This window comes from Poecilia reticulata, linkage group LG16 (assembly GCF_000633615.1).
Source record: "Poecilia reticulata strain Guanapo linkage group LG16, Guppy_female_1.0+MT, whole genome shotgun sequence".
NCBI classification, from domain to species: Eukaryota; Metazoa; Chordata; class Actinopteri; order Cyprinodontiformes; family Poeciliidae; genus Poecilia; species Poecilia reticulata.
In genome coordinates, this window is record NC_024346.1 from 12,119,475 (window position 1) to 12,130,715 (window position 11,241).

Genomic DNA, 11,241 nt, shown 5'->3' on the forward strand with positions numbered 1-11,241 from the left:
CACATGTCGCGTGAGATTTTTACATATTTCTGCCGTCATGATCACCAACAGTTACTTACCTGCACCACTGAGCGTGTTCAGTGAGAATTTCTGCAGTTTTTCTCCCCCCCCCCCTCAATTTCATCTGAGAACTACATGCAAAATAATGACTTAAATAAAATAAAAATCAGAGAGCGTGTGCATGTGTTGGGTTTCCACTGCTTGGATCGATAGCACAATGCTGAGAGTGCCAGACTGCCATTGTTGTAGATATCGCTGCACTGCTGTAATATTGTTGAGCTAAAATGGGGGATTCTCTCTCTGTCTCCCTCTCCTGCGTGCGCTCAGCCTGACAATGCACCGCAGCGGCTGTCTCCACACACTCCACCCCCCTTCACCCCTCTTTCCCTGCCTCCCACATCCCCACTCAAAAAAACTGCACGTATACCCACAAGGAAAAAAAAAAAAAAAAAAAAAAGCAGCATAGGATTCTCCTTTACAGTCAGACTGATGCAGAGTCTCTTTTCTTATCATCTGAGTCATCTCTGCACCTATCTCTCACTTTGGAGTATCTCTTCATCATTTGCGCCTCCCTTCCCTCTTTATTTGACCTATCTCAAGGCAACCACGCCTAACATCGCCCATTATTACCCCTTTCGTCTCTTTCTGGTCATTTCCCTTCTCTCTTGCTAATTACAAATTAGCACTAGCTGTCTATGAGCCTTCTGCAGCCTGCAGGCACAGTCTGGACAGTGAGAAAGGGGCAGAAGACACCATGGCTCTCAAAAGTGTATCCATCCCTTGTTAAAATGTAATGTGTTTATAATGGGGGGGAAAATATATATATATATATATATATATAATATGTATGTAATCAACTGAATGTTATTAAGGATTCAGCTTCAGTGCCTGATTGTCCACTTCAACTGCAAGTTGGTCTTGTTATGTTTCGACTCGTTGGGTCTCTGTGAGCTCCTCAGCTGTTCTGGGAATCGCCTTACATCCAGCTGAACTTCTTCCCTGGAAACATGCCCACACCATATGATTTATCTGGTAAGTGATTTTTGAAGGAAGAGCTGCTGGATTCCCCTCTCTGTCTGCAGAAATATTTTCTCCATTTCTGTCCGAGGGTGAGTCTGGAGCTCTCTGTTCATCCATCTTTAAAGAATAAAAGCGAGAACCATTCCCAGATCTACCCACTATCCCACCAATCCGCACTCAGTTTGTTTCTTCAGCTACCCGCCTAGTGAATATCTGGACGGGTAGTCTTATGTTTTTAAAATGGTCCTACTCAGTTGGACATTCCTTTGGATTGGAATATGCTATTTTTAATAACTGCATGGTATTCTGTTGTAATTTTGCCCTTATTGCACACAGTACAGTATGATGTTCATATATATTTTTTTATATATTTAATGTTTTATCTTTGCGTGAACCTGTTTCCTTTCATTGTCAGGCAATTTGCTGCTGTTACATCTTCATTTCCACACTGTGGAACAATCACAGGTTTTTCTATTCTATTCTGTTCTATTCACTATAATTATGAATTAAAGAGCACAGTCTTTTTTCTCAAAGAAAACATCCAGGAATTGAAGTAATCTCAAAAATCCTGAAAACATGTTATCATCTGAAGAATATAATAGACTAAAACTTTTACTCTGTTTGACAATAAAAAAAAAAACAACACTGCACAAATATTAAGAGAAAAACATACATACAGTAAAATATGGTGATGGCAGCATCATGCTCTGGGGTTATTTTCCTTCAGATGGAACAAAAGTTTGAAAAGGTTGAACAAGAGAAACACCGAGCATCATTTATGTTCGGTCCTAAATCTTCTGTTTTCTACTTTAAAGTAAAGATGAAAATTGATTTTATTTTTCCGTATTACAGTGAAACCATACATACATCCAAATATGCAAAAAAAAAAAATTCTTCATGTGAGTAACATGGGTGTTTTGGATTAAGTGAGCAAGGGCTCAGCAGTGAATCTGACAGATAATGTTTGTTTGGGTGTGGTCACCTGAATCAATCACGATCTTTTACTGTGAAACGTGAGCAAATATCCCCAAATCAAACTGATGAAACTCAAACCGAAGAAATCTGAATGCTGATTTTTTTTTTCTGTCTGTCTGTGTTTTTTATACCACACTAACCTGGCCTTTCTTTTAGCAGGGTGTGTTCGATTAGGTAGGATGTGGATGTGGATGTGCATGTGTGGTCAGGTCAGTCATGTTCGGTTGATTAATGTCGGCAGAGACGAGGGAGAGGAGAAAGATCGGGACAGATGGGAGGAAGAGCAAAAGACGTTGGCGGATTGGGGGTGAGGAGCGAGCGGGGGGACTGATCTGATGGGAAGGAATGCAGAGAACAGTGAAGTCATGTGGCGGGAGAGGTGTGTGACATAAATTAGCACTCCAGAATGGACGGAGGCATCTGACAGATAAGGGGACATTGAGATAGAAATGAGACGAAAGGGGGCATTTCTCTCTCTCTCTTTTTTTTTTTTGTGGCTTCAGTTGAATGTGTGACTTGCCACACATAACAAGTCATCCAAAATCTAGCTTCTCTACGCATGAGCACGTTGGGTTTTTGTTTATTTATATATACCATCTACCATTTCTGTTTAAAAAAGTAAAATTGCAGATTCTTCATTGATTGGTGTAGTTGCTGCTGACAATTGTTCTTAACCTCCACTTCACTCTTTACCTCTATTCTCCGTCCATCTGCCCGTCATTCTGAGTCAGTCAGTGTCCGATGGGCTCTAAGACATTTAAATGAGTCACCGTCTTTCCACTCAGATGTGGTTATCGATGCTTCATGCTGGCATTCTGGTGTTTTCATCCTGATCCTCATATTTTCTACTTGTTAAGAAAAGTGAACTTACAGAGCATTCAACTTTTTTTTTTGTTATATTTTGGCAAGTAATTGAATACAATTTACTGAGGTATATGTGTTAGACAATCCCATTGAAGTCTAAAAATTCCCCAATTTCTTTTTGTGAAGTTATTCAGACTGAATCAGATCGAATGGAGAACATCTACAGATCAATCAACAGACTTTCAAGAGGATTTAGGTCTGGCCTTTGACTGGGCCATTCTAACATTTAAATGTGTTTTGATCAATCAATAAATAAATAAATAAATTTTATTTATAAAGCACCCTTTATACTGAAAGCAGTTCAATGTTCTGTACAGATCAATAAAAACAAACCCACAAAAACAAACAATTACTCACCCCACATGGAAAAACACATCCTTTTGCAGCTACGTCACAGTTTAAAGGTTTTTTTTTTGGAGCTTCCAATAGTTTTTTTCAACTCTGACTGACTTTAATAAAAGCATATCAATGTCATAAAATAGACCCCACCGTGTTTTACAATTGGGAAGATTTATTCAGCGTGATTTGCATTATTAGTGTTTTCTGCCACACACAGCGTTTTTTCATGAATGTCAAGTTTACTGGTGTTCTCGTGTGACTGCAGTACCACCTGGATTATTATGAATATCTAAACAAGAACAATAATTTATTTAATCAATTATTATTTAAAACCATGAAATACTTTAAGGAACTTAATTTATAAGAACGCACTTAATGCCTTAAAATGAGTAAAATATGTATCCAAGTCCTGAACTTTGTAAATGTGTCTCTAATATAAAAACTATGAATTTATCCTTAAACATTGAAAGCAGGAAATAAATAAATAACTAATAAAAAGCAAATAAATTAACAAAGAGTAGACACCTTGAGGTACAGATTAACTCCAAACTATTTTCAAGCAAAACAAAATCAGTTCAAATAGTTTTTCTTTTTTTCTTTTTTTTATAAAAATGGAGAAAGATTAACACAAATTTTCCATCAAATTCATGGCACTGTTTAAATTGCCAGTTGTTCAAAGCTGATAACATCATTAAAGATCCCCGCTGCCTCACCGCAGACTGCTCTCCCTGCTGGCTTCTGGAAAGAGGAATCGAAGCATCCAAAGCAGAACAACGAAAGAGTTTGCAGCAGATTTCCCCCTCTGGCTGTCAGGCTGCTGTGTGAATTCTTCACATCAGTCAGAAAATGCAAAATGACTCAATAAAATTCAGTTTGTGTATTTATTCATGCAGTCACATCTCCACAGAAATTGGGAATGACAAGCTGGTTAAAAAATTTTTTTTTAATTATTATTGAACAATGATTAGTTGATCTGTGACTGTTTTTGTACTATATTCATATAAACACTATTCCAGTTCTTCTTCTGGTTTCAGTTTTGTCTGGTTTGGTAACCTGCCAAGTGGCATAATTTCAAAATGAACACTTTTACAAACCGTCTCAAAAGTCTGTCATGAAATTCACCCCAGCAGTTCCCTCCCCTCCTAAAACCGCTGACAAAAACAGCGATCGACCCAGTGTGCTGAAAACATACCTTCACAGATGATCTCTGCCTTCGCAGAGGAATAATGACAACAGCGATCAGCTGCAGCCTTGTCAAACACACACTCACATGCTTGCAACAAAACCCGTGTGTGACAACATGTTTGATTTATGACACGGCCTGCCAACGCGAGACAAGGTCAAATACAAAAGGGAAGAGATTCTTGACACTAATCTCTCTCTTGATACATCGACCACTCGCAGAGACGGCCGCCCCTCACCGTCTTCGTCATCTGCTTCCTAACACTCACACACTCACACACACACGCACACACACACACACACACGCAAACAAAGCAAATTCAGTAGCATGAAACAGCCTTTCAACACATGACACAGACAACTTCTATCGTGTTCCCGTCAGCACGTCTGTTGCTTTCCTATCTGCAGTAATGATGCTGAACTGAATTAAAATGCAGCAGCTTCTGTTTAATGTTATCTTGGAGTCAGACATCATTTCTGCTATCAGCCACTTTTCTTGTACCTGTCGCTATCTGTGTGTCAGCTCCTGGGTTCTGTGTAAACTGCAGAATAACAGCGTTAAGGCAGTCGCTTTTCGAGCAATTTAAAAGTGGCTTTTAAATTGTAATATTTCCCTTCAGTATTACCCTTTTTACAATTTGAGTTCATAATATAAAGATATATTTGAGTGCAGTAGCTTAGAGATTTAGCAAGCAACACACAAGCGCTCTGTCTTGAGGTCAGTCTATCTGCAATTTATGAAATTTAGGTGACAAATGACTGCTTCTCCAATTTCAGGCAACATTCAGAGACACCTTGTAATTTTTGGTCCATTCTAAACCAACGATGTTACTCCCGTTCCCATTTCTCCCAATAACTGGGTCACCAGAGTATCTAACAATATGCCTGTATTAGCTTACTGTGCCGCTGTTGTGTGAATCTCACTTTTTTCCACATAAGAAGTCTGTGCTTTACTCTAAGGTGTAATACACCTTAGAGTCAAAACATTATCCAAGGACTGGAATGTATGTGAAGTTAAAATACTGATTTAATCAGATCACAGCTGCGGTCAAATACTCCTTCATTTTATTCAGACTCAAAAAAAATAAAACATCCGAAGCTAAAACTAATCAAGGTGAAATAAACTGGAAGATTGTTTGGAGAAAGTGCTTTCTGATTTAATGGGCTCTGCAGACATCGGCAGATTTCTCTATTCACAGAAAAAAGAAACATCTTCAGTAAAAGAAGCAATTATCTGACCTGAATAACTTTAGGCTCACCAACAACCCTCAGCCTGTTGACTGCCTTCTCATGCCATCTGTCCACCTGTGGTAAACGCTCTGCTGAGTCCTTTAGTTTCAGGTTTGGGTTGTTCCTTCCATTAAATTTAAAGTCCAATTGCTTCATGATTCTGATGCAAAAGTGTTTACAACACAAAGCCTGTGATTCAAACCCTTCAATTTGAAGAGGACCTTTAACTGCAATTAGCCCAGAATGGTGTGGACTGAAATTTTAACTACATTTAAGAGGCATTATAATGTAACTCCTGCCCTATCATTTCTCCTGTTTGTTTTCAGATTTATTTTAAAATCTTATTACTCAGTCTTAGGGTTTCTACACAGCCCTGATGGAGCACTAAGGTCGAGTCACCAAACGGTGTGAGACTGCCCAAGAACTGATTAAAGTGGAGCGCTGTCCTGCCTAATACACACTTTTAAAATAGCTTTTTAAGACTCATTTACTGTCTATGGCACCTGATTTTATTTTTTTGATGCCTTCATTTTATGTCTTGCTTTGTTTTTAATAGTTGATGCACATTGCAATATTTTCTTAGTTTACATTAAATATCTTACACCACTTTGGTCAAAGTGTTTTGTTTTAAACAAATTTGACCTTGACCTTTGCAACAAAATCACTCCCTTTTTTATGTTGTTTTATGTCGCTAAAAGCAGCCACACATCTAATCAACGTATTCCCATTAAAAAGGCATCTTTCTCTTTTTTAATAAAACAATTCATTCTCTGTTTACAGCCTTGGACAGTGACAAGTTTGCATATCCTGTCTCAAAAACATGACTAAAAAGAAAAATGCCTTTTTAAATTTATTCGCTTTGCAAAACAACGAAAATGCACATAATTTATTTCGGTTGTGGCTATAAATGGTTTTTAATCTCTAAAAGCCTCTAAAATGACATTTGGCTCATTTCAAAAAGCAGTTCAAGCACAGATGCAGATAACTGCTTTAAAAGAGGGGATTTTCCTCTTCAGTTGGTCACAGTTCATTGCTTCTTTTAAACCGTTGTCTTCATTTTGTGCTCTGCTGAAGCCCACTGCTGCTGGAGTGTGTTTCTGTCTGGGGTAATTGAAACCACATGTTACAAAACTGCCCGTTAGAGCGAGGGAGGAAGAAAGAATGAAAGAAAAAAAAGAGTAATGGTTCGTCATACAGCTGACTTGAAGAGGGACTGGAAGTGTGAAGAGAAGTCAGGGAAATGAGAGAGAGAGAGAGAAAACGGGCGGGGACGGACGAGGGGGGAGTGCAGGAGTGGAGAGAGGGATTCTAGACAAGGTTTGTTTTTTGAGGAGGGAAAAGTTGTAGGTGGTGGGTGGAAACGAGGGGGAAAGATAAATGCTGTCAAGACAAAATGCTGTCCCACGTTCTCATGTGACGAGCTTTTTATATCCGGCAGCAGTGGGAAACGATGCATGCAATTAGCTGCTGTGTTGGACTAGCGTCTGCTCCAGCATATTTGTTTTCTCGGGAGCTTTACGTTTACGTGTGAGGGACATCCAGCCTGTGTGTTTATGTGTATTTTTACGCACTGCAGTTGCTCAAGGAAAAACCCGGCGCACAAGGAGTTCCTGAATGTCGTCTATTATTTACAATTCTCTTTCCTCCTCTCCTGCAATTACCCTAGATACTCTCTCTCCATCTGCCCTCCACCGCCACTGATGATGCCTCAGAGTCAGGGCTGCTTCTCAGATGTCCACTTTCCTCAACTAGCCCTGTTTGTACTTTTTTTAGTAGCGTGTCAAAATCAATAGGTTTCCACTTTCTGGCTAGCGCTTGTTCGCTTGCTGTCAGAGAATGTGGGGGAATCTTACCCTGAAGGCTTACTTTCGCTCTAGTCGTGTGCAGCAATGTGATGCGTGTCAGCCTGACACCTCCTGGAGGCGCAGGAGCACTGCAGGGTTAGAAGCAGTCGTCAGGCAGCAAGAAGAACTGAACTCTAGATTTGAAAGAACTGGCTGAGAGCCATTGAGTCAGCTGGTAACACACACAGGCAGGGATTTGGTCATATTTGGTACGTGCATGTTCCAAACAAATATGTTTTATACCTGAACACTTGCAGAATATTCTCAATGCAACATTCTATAACACAACGTGGAGAAGTTACACCAAACAAAACCGAGAAGACTCACAGCCAATGCTAAGCTCTGATGTTTGGGAACCAAGAGGTTCCTCGTATAAATCAGTGCAAAAACAAAGGTGGACCAAATAAAGCTTTATTTCAGCGAACACACATTCTTTCATCAGCAAAAGGGTGCATGACTCCCTCTGCTCTCCACAGAATTACTCACTTGAAACAATGTCAAGCTAAATGGAAACATCACTGCAGGAGAAAAACAAGCTGGGGTCCAAATCCAGCTGTCTGCACGATTCAACAAGTCACTGTGGTACTTTGATCAGAGGGGCTTTCCCAGTAGGAAGAACTTTAATGTACTTCCTTTACAGTGGACTGTCTAAATATCAAACAGGTGATTTAAACTTTTTTAAATTCTCAAATATCTGCACTGTCTTGTTAAAAGAAGAATTCTAAACAACAGCCTTTCATCTAGTCAGCGGGTGTACCTGCTTATCTTTAATAAGAAGAAAAGTCAAAGCAAATGTCCACTCGGTTTTACGTTGGCTAATTTGTATTTGTTTCTCTTGATTGAAACAAACCAAAGTCATACTGAGCCATGATTCGTGTGTAGTGTCCCTCAAGGCAGGGATGCTGGATATCTGCACCTGATTTTAGGACTTCATGACTATTTGGGTGCCAAACTGAGAATATCTTCAATTTATGAACAAATTAAATGAATCTGGAGCAGCAGGCAGCTATCAATTTTGTTGTATATATATATATATATATATTTTTTTTTTTTTTGCATATATATTTCAGTGGTTCATGTTTACAATGTAAATCGAACAGCTGAGATTGTAGGTAAACTCTATTTTCTATTTGAGCCACTTTTGAAGACACTTAGTTGTGGTGGGTTTTATTTAGGGGGATCAAAGTATTGGGGACTTGGAAATAACTACATGCCACACTTTTCAGACTTTTATTTATTTATTTTTGACAAAAACCATGTATTCTTTTCCCGACTTCTTATAATTATAGGTGTTTGTCTAGCTGGCATGTTATCATTGGTTGCTAATATATTACACTCCTCTGCACAACTGGTCACGCATCAGCTGGCTGTTCAGGAATGCAAACACACACTTTCAGCTTGAATTCCTCCCGGGATTTCAGATCTAGATGTGCAGATTTTCATGTGTCGTGATTTCCCTTCATAACTCCACAGTCGTTTATGCTTCATTTCATAGATCTGATCAATCCTGCAAAACCTCTGCATTAAGTGCCTGATGGTGAACAAAATAAGGAGTCAGTATTGAGCAACACAAGTGATGTTCCTAAAAGAGCTAAACATCAGTCTCATAAAATAAGCATTTATTGCAGGGTTACATTAGAGTAGAGTGTCTATCTTTTCTTTTTCAGTCGAGTCTCGCACATTTGTCCTATTTTCGTGGGTTTTTTGTACTAAATGTGAACCTTCTTTTTCTGAAACAAATCTTTACTGGAACTTGTTTTATTTTCTCCTGGCACCTGACTCTTCAGATCTCCAATGCATCTAATATCCATCGAGATATTTTGTGTGGTTTAGATGCAAAGCCGAATACATTGCTGCAGGGACAGTTCTTATTTGAAAACAAGTTGGGAAGAAAGAATAAGTAAATCCCATTTGCAGCTGACTGTCAGAGGAACAATTATGAGCCACAGAGTTAAAACTAACTATGGTAAGAAAAAAAATGGCAATCACTGTTTAGAAGAATGCAATATGATTCAGATGAAGTATCTGGTAGTTGTGTCTAAAAATTAAAACATATTCATGTGCGTTGATGTAAACTGTTCCCAAGTCGCAATCTCTCAAAAGGCAGAGTCATATTCCCATTCGCAAAGTTTTGCATGTAGGCCAAAAAGTTAATTTTTAGTTTAATGTGGCCAGAGTACCTCCCCATGTTTGTTCTCTCTCTAGAGTGTGTGGCAAACTCTTATTGCTTCAAGGCTGTCAGAGGAACAATTATGAGCCACAGAGTTAAAACTAACTATGGTAAGAAAGTTAGTTTGTCCGTATTACTGCGGACAAACGCTTCAATGGTTTGTCCGCAGTAATACGTATCCTGTCAACGGACACCATGAACCTCTTGGCTGCATGTCTGACTCCACTAGCACAGACTGTCAGTTTAGTTGGACAACCAAGACTTGGAAAGTTTTCAGCTGTGCGAGGCTCTTTCCGGGTTTTGGTAAAAAGTGTTTTGGTAAAACATTCTTTCACAGTTTTGTTCTTTCTTGATGATGCTGTTTGTCCACTATAACGTCCTCTGAGACCTTCATGGAGCAGCTGTGCTTATAGTACCTGTATCTGGTACAAACCATATAATTTACCACTTTAGCTTATACAAGTAGTAAAGCTAGAGCGCATCACAGAGTGTGCAGATGAATACTTCAATTATAAGAAACTGACTTAGTGAACTAGGTATATACATATAAGATATTTGAATCAACAGATGCCGTTTTAAACAATTGTTTTGCATTAAAATGTCAGTTTTCTTGTTTTCCTCGGACAAGACAACAAATGTGTCTTTTGAAAGACAAACATAGCGAGATCTAGACTACGTGTCTGGACTGAATGGAAATAATTTGCTTGTTCATAATAAGGGCTGAGGTTATGTGAGAAGGCAATAATTTATGCCAAGGAGCTGGAAATAATAGCACAGTCTGGAACGCAAACTCGGAAACCGAGGAGAGAAACTGTGAAAAAAGTGCAGCGATTTTAGAGGGAAGGAGACAAAAATTTGGCACATTACTGAGGGAGGGGTGAGGGAACTGTTCATTCCAAGGCCTGGCTGCATTCCAGCCTGTCTGGCTCTGAATCTGATGGCCTCCTGCTTTTTCTTTACCTTTACAGAGCCTAAGAAGTGCTTTCTCACTGCACAATCCCATCTTCAATCACAGCACACCACACAGAGCTTCAAGCTGGAAACCCTAGGAGCAGAATGCTGCCTTCCCTCACCTGTGAATCAGAAAACAACCCTGTAAAGTGAGGGGAAAAATCCAGAACAACAAACAAAGGCCTGTTCTTCTATATCACTGGCCGGAGAAACCGCAGACAAGATAAGGGCAGTCACGCTTGGCAGCAAGCTCGCTACGTTTTCCTTGGAAAGCACGAACTGGAAATGGAAACGGCAAGAAACTGGAAACATTCCTGTCGTGGCACAATAGGCTATCAAAGACCCCCGGTGACCACTCCCTGCAGCTCGCAGACGTGACCCCACGCAGCAGCAGGTTACACAACAGAGGCTTGCTGCAGCTCAGCCCAGAGTTTACGCACACTTTCACAACCTGAGCGGAGCGCAGCTCTGCTGTGTCTCAACATGAATCTCAAGTAATGACGTGGGTTTAGAGTGTGGATTTATTTCCTCATTCGCAGTCCTTTATTCCCACAGTTGTATTTTATTCAGATTTTACATTGAACACAAAATGGAACATGACTGTGACGTGGGAGAAAAAGGAAGGCGTGGTCTACTATATTTTTTATAATTATTAAAAATCTTTTT

General features: G+C 39.5%; 1 protein-coding gene across 4 annotated transcripts in view; it reads right to left on the reverse strand.

The window, feature by feature from the left end:
- fam131bb (family with sequence similarity 131 member Bb) overlaps window positions 1-392 on the reverse strand; it is a 33,593-nt gene extending 33,201 nt beyond the window's left edge. For 2 of the 4 annotated variants that reach the window (XM_008431473.2, XM_017309601.1), the window contains exon 1: window positions 60-392. The gene's annotated coding sequence lies outside the window, so the exon portion shown is untranslated. The remainder of the gene's footprint in view (window positions 1-59) is intronic. The other 2 variants (XM_008431471.2, XM_008431470.2) reach the window with 1 other exon arrangement.
- Between the last annotated feature and the right edge of the window lie 10,849 nt (window positions 393-11,241).